Here is a 6,000-nt window from a genome sequence, read left to right as displayed (position 1 = left end):
CAGGATGGTTCACTTCTAAATTTCCCACCATTTTCTAGCCCAGTACACTTTAAGATGCTCTACTCTCCAGATTACACATAATTTGACGATATTTTCCGTCTCATCTAGTGTATTTACCTTACTACTTATGTGGTACATTTAAGTCTCAAAACACATGGTTACAAAAAAGTACAGCAGCTTTTTTTGCGGAAATAATATTGATTTTACTTTAGAATATGTATGTGAAAAGTTGGCTCTAAAAATGTTTATTTAATATATTGCAAACTATAAGAGGACATTTCTCGGAGCTGCAGAAACTGGCTGTAGCTGATAGATCGGCCTGCAGTGATAGTCACTGCAGGCCGATGATTATATCCTTCAAAAGTACACGAAGTCAAACAGTGGAACTCATGATCAACTTAGTTCTTCGGCTGATACATCTGGTGAAAAGTCGTTCCTTCCTTCAGGCGAGGTGTGTCCCCATAACAACCCATAAGCAGTGAAAAGAGCTAAGGGCTCTACCACAGTTAATATATTTGTCTAGTGATCTTGTGATATTAAGGTTACAAATGGCAAATGATATATGACTTATGTCAGGGGACTTTTTTTTCCTAACGAATAAAGTAACAGAACTGTAATTTCTTGTTGAGAAGTTGTAACAACATCAGTTAAAAAAAAAAAAAGGTCAATATGATTTAAAGAAGCAATCATTGCTTGAACTTGTAAACGAAATGATAAATAGTGTATTATTATTATAATAATCAAAAAGAAGCGCTAAGCCAGATAAATAGTGTAAGTTGTGGCCACACACGCAAATGTTTTGTACAACACGGTCATTCCAGTGACCGTTCAGCAAACAAACTTTTTTATAGTTTCTGTGAGTTTGAGCAAAGCAATGACGAATGTCAACATTCCATTGCAAAGTTAATGTAAAAAATGAAGGATGGTATCTCTGGGTAGAGCAAACATCTGAAAAGGAAAACTCTTAAAACTTTTGGTGAAACTATCACAATAACGGATTTGCGAGGCAGGGACGGAGTGGTGAGATGTCAACATACAGTACAGCGAATCTTGCATGAAAGTTTGTACACTTAAGTTACATAAAAAAAAAAAACATAACGAAAGAGGATTGTGGAAGCAGTAGCTGCGATTCTTATAGAGGAAATAAGATCTGACATCTTGATAGAAATATATACCTAGGTCCATGTTGCGTCCCTTGAATTGGCCCCAAGGGGAAGTTGTTATTATATGTGTATATTTTCATTTTTCACTTAATATTATATTGCCGATATCTTCAGTAATAGCTAAATTGAAGATATCTTGCTTTGTATTATTATCTGACCTCATATTGTTTAGCTATGTATATAAGTAGGATGTGTTTTATTGAATTGAGTCAGAACTGATATTCTGACTATCGTAATGTAGTTGGTGCCAATCGGTCTCTCGGGTCCGGTGTCTCATGAACCGAGTTGACGTCTGACTTCGAGGCGTTGCCTGAGTAGCAGCCTACCTCTAGCCGTGGAAACATCTCCTAGAAGTTTGTTTTGACTCAAGTTATGGATAGTAAACGGTTCCGTTGGTGAGACGGATAAATTTTCTCGCTACACTAAATATTTGTGAAGAACAGGGTTAGTTCTGGACTTAGAGATTTTGATATCTACTTAGAATGCGAGTTTTTCTGACGTTATAAACTCATTCAGTGGATTTAACTGTAACCTCTACGTATTACCGTAGTCTTGATTTTGAAATGAGCCAATCTTATTCAGTAAGAAGGGAGTATCAAGACTCATATATTCTATTGAAGATCTCAGCTGTGTGCTCTTGTTCTTACCTCGTTAAAATCGCTTATGTTTTGACAAATGTCTTAGTCTATAGGCTAGCTACTTACTTGGTGGATTATCGTACTAGAAGCCTGTGATTATTCGAGCATGGATGTACTAAGCCTTGTACGTATATAGAGTCGATCTATAGCGAGACACTTCGTTTGTGTATATATGGTGAATTACGACTTGTGACAATGGAAATGTCACTTTAAATGTTCATAAATTGTATTATAAACTTATCGCCCTTAGTATTATTGTACTCAAAAGTACCATTCTGTATTTTTCAACAAGAGTATTTATATTACTTTTTTTAAGACACGGCAATATTAAATATAAAGTTATTTCGTAGGATTAGTCTCCCGGTTATAATTTACAAAATCCTATAAGTTGATCATTTATACTAAACAGCCAGTTGTGACCGTGATCCAACACATACGTAAGGAGACTTCTCCCAAACTCCCGGGAGTTCTCCACTAGTTTCTGTTCTATTACCCAGCCAGACACATGACTTCTCTTTTTGTAAGTTCTTTCCTTTGTTTCTTATGAGGTAGATTTGCCCAGGATATCATTTACGTTCCCACATTGTGTAGGAAGGAAGTTGTACGATTTGCAAACCTAGTTCGTTCAATTCCTTTCACAATAACACTTACAAGGGAAAACTATAATACAAAAAATATAAACCATTCGCACTAACAAGCGAGGAACAGTAATAAAAATATATCACTTAAGCTTCGTATTGTGTAGCTTTAATTAAGCGACCTGTGCACTTGCCTGAGGTTATGTTCACTATGTAAAGACAATCGTGGTGTTCCATGGATAGACTTGATCAACGATATTAGTAAAACAGAAGAGGTCAGTGAAATGAACAATTGCTGACACTGAAACCAACAATGATCCCGTGACAACAATACCTTAGATAAATTTTCTTGGAAATGGAGAATAAAATGACTCTTCATCATATAATTATATTCACTGCATTAGCTTTTAATGTTGAAGGACATCGTGTACTGGTTCTGGGTTCACGTACAGACCTACTCGCAATGCTGGCGGCCTTGAATACCCAAAACTGCGGTGTGTTTGTGGTCTGTCTAGACATACAAAAGAAGTTTCCATACTGACAGGCTCCACTCTTCCTCCATCAGCAGACTGGGTTTCATAAAAGTGATAATCACTATTTTTAGCCACCATACTTCTAGGAGTAAAGCACATAAATCATAAGCCGCCGTAGTCCTAAAACAGAACAACAGTAGTCTTACACAAACTTGTTTTACATCAAATCACTACAGGAAGGAAGAAGTGACTTGTACAGTTACTTGTTCTTTCGAGCTGTCTCTTGCTGTATACTTCAATTCCAAGTCGACAAGGCAAGACAAAACGTCTTCAGCGTTGTAAAAGGGCACAAGCTCTTGAAACAAGTGGCCAAGGTCTTCTGTGACAATTAAAACTCACGGAAACATTTGCGCAAATCGGAGAATAATTCTTACCGACACACTGTGACGCAGCAGATATGAAAATGTTTGAATGAGAGCAGGTACAATGCGTACCAAACAAAAAAAAAAACATGAAAAAAACGTAAGTAGCCTCTTTCAACTGGCAACCTTGCTGACTATAAGCACTACTGGCTGCGAGATACGAGAACGGAGAATCTGACCTCCACCACTCCTTGTGCTGAGTGCACCCGCTAGTGGATCAATGACTCATTAATAAGATGGTGACGGGTTCTTGATCCTAGGAAATGGAGCTACCCTCCCAGTTCTTGGTTTAAACCTCATTGCCTCTCTTCCCTCAAACGCTGTATGACCCCTACGATTTTGGCTCTTTCCCTTGAATATTATAATATTCAGGGACGCGCTAAACCAGTAGGTATCACATAGCGCCTGAAGAATGGGATGAAATCAGGTGTGATCTGAATGGGAAGATAGCTCCAATTCGTTGGATCAAGAACCCTTTGCCAGCATCGAGGAGCCCTTCTGATGAGTTTACAAATTCTAATGTACGATACCTGTGTATTTAGAAGTGGCGAGAATACTGACCTCTGGCAAGTGTGGTACATGCTCGGGCCTCTACCTCAAAATATACCAGACTAAATATATTGCGGTCGTTGCGTGATCCGAGAAAGGTATCCCTGTATTGCATAACTCTAGCCCTCTCTACCTCAGTGCAAGCGATTGCAACAGTGCAGAGAGCGGCACGAGTGTCTTGACGAGATCATTACACCAGTAACCCTCATGTTGGAGACAAACTTATAACGACGTTTCGGTCTGACGTAGACCATTAACTGTATTACTAATTAATAGTACAAGTCGGACGGAAACGTTGTCAGTTTGTCTCCTATGAGCGAGTTATTGTTCCAGTCACGGTATTGTCTCTGTTCCTCTATGATATAAGTGCATTAGTTTGTTATGGAGATAAATATGAGACCAAACAGACAAAACATTCACAAGTCATCATACGGATATAACGAAAAGTTGGAGAGAAAATATAAAAATAAATTTCGGGAAACCTCTTGAAGGCTTCCCTTGGGGGGGTTATTGAATTTATCATTATATAATTATTTATTGTTATTCTAATATAAAGTAAGAATAAAGAACAGTGGAGGGAGGGAAGAATTAAGGAGCAAAGGGAGGTGAGCGAGAAAGGAAAGTGGAAAGAGGTCGATGATTAGGAAGAGGGGAAGGGGTCGAGGAATAGGCATGGGGAAAGGGGGAGAGGAAAGGGAAGGGGGGAGTGAAAGGAAACGAGCGCCTAAGGGGAAAGGAGGGAGGGAACAGGTGAAAATTTCATGAGGCAGATTTTTGAAAAGTCATTAATTAAAACTTTCATGCCTTACATTAGCCGGGTTGAGTAAACACCAGCCAGGAAAAAGTGAGAGACGAGTGAGGGAGGGTGAGGGGGGTCAGTGAGGGAGGGTGATGGAGGGTGATGGAGGATGAAGGGTCAGTAAGGGAGGTTGATAGTCGGGCGAGGGAGACTGAAAGTCGGGTGAGGGAGGGTGAAGGAGGGGGAGTCGGGTGCTGGAGGGAAGACTGAAGGAGGGAGAGGAGGGTGAGAGATAAAGTATGGAAGAGCAAGAATCTCTCACTGTTAGAGACGGAAACAGACAGGCAGATTCAGAGGGACAGAGACGTAGACATTCAGAGTAAATTCACAAATATACACATCTTGGTGTATATTGAGAGATATACACACCTCTTGGTATATATACACTGAAGGATACAAACCTCTCGATGCATATACACGTATTGGTGTATATTACCTATAACAAAGCCCACGGGTGTGCCTGGGAGTCAGCCCACGGGTGTGCCTGGGAGTCAGCCCACGGGTGTGCCTGGGAGTCAGCCCACGGGTGTGCCTGGGAGTCAGCCCACGGGTGTGCCTGGGAGTCAGCCCACGGGTGTGCCTGGGAGTCAGCCCACGGGTGTGCCTGGGAGCCAGCCCACGAGTGTGCCTGGGAGCCAGCCCACGGGTGTGCCTGGGAGCCAGCCCACGGGTGTGCCTGGGAGCCAGCCCACGGGTGTGCCTGGGAGCCAGCCCACGAGTGTGCCTGGGAGCCAGCCCACGAGTGTGCCTGGGAGCCAGCCCACGAGTGTGCCTGGGAGCCAGCCCACGAGAGTGCCTGGGAGCCAGCCCTCGAGTGTGCCTGTGAGCCAGCCCACGCGTGTGCCTGGGAGCCAGCCCACGAGTGTGCCTGGGAGCCAGCCCACGAGTGTGCCTGGGAGCCAGCCCACGAGTGTGCCTGGGAGCCAGCCCACGAGTGTGCCTGGGAGCCAGCCCACGAGTGTGCCTGGGAGCCAGCCCACGAGTGTGCCTGGGAGCCAGCCCACGAGTGTGCCTGGGAGCCAGCCCACGAGTGTGCCTGGGAGCCAGCCCACGAGTGTGCCTGGGAGCCAGCCCACGAGTGTGCCTGGGAGCCAGCCCACGAGTGTGCCTGGGAGCCAGCCCACGAGTGTGCCTGTGAGTCAGCCCACGAGTCGCCTTTGATTATAAATTTTAACGAAACACATAAAAATGTATAATAACCCTCACTGGAAACTGAATCATCAAATTCTCATCAATTTTTCCAAACTTGCCTTAAGTCGGTAGGAGAATTGACCCTGCCTGGCATGGGCCAGTAGGCCTGCTGCAGTATTCCTTCTTTCTTATGTTCTTTACTTATGATAACTCTAGGAATAAAATTAATAAAATGACACAGAATAAG

Source organism: Cherax quadricarinatus, chromosome 30 (assembly GCF_038502225.1).
Source record: "Cherax quadricarinatus isolate ZL_2023a chromosome 30, ASM3850222v1, whole genome shotgun sequence".
Lineage (NCBI taxonomy): Eukaryota > Metazoa > Arthropoda > Malacostraca > Decapoda > Parastacidae > Cherax > Cherax quadricarinatus.
Note: the sequence above shows the minus strand (reverse complement) of the source record.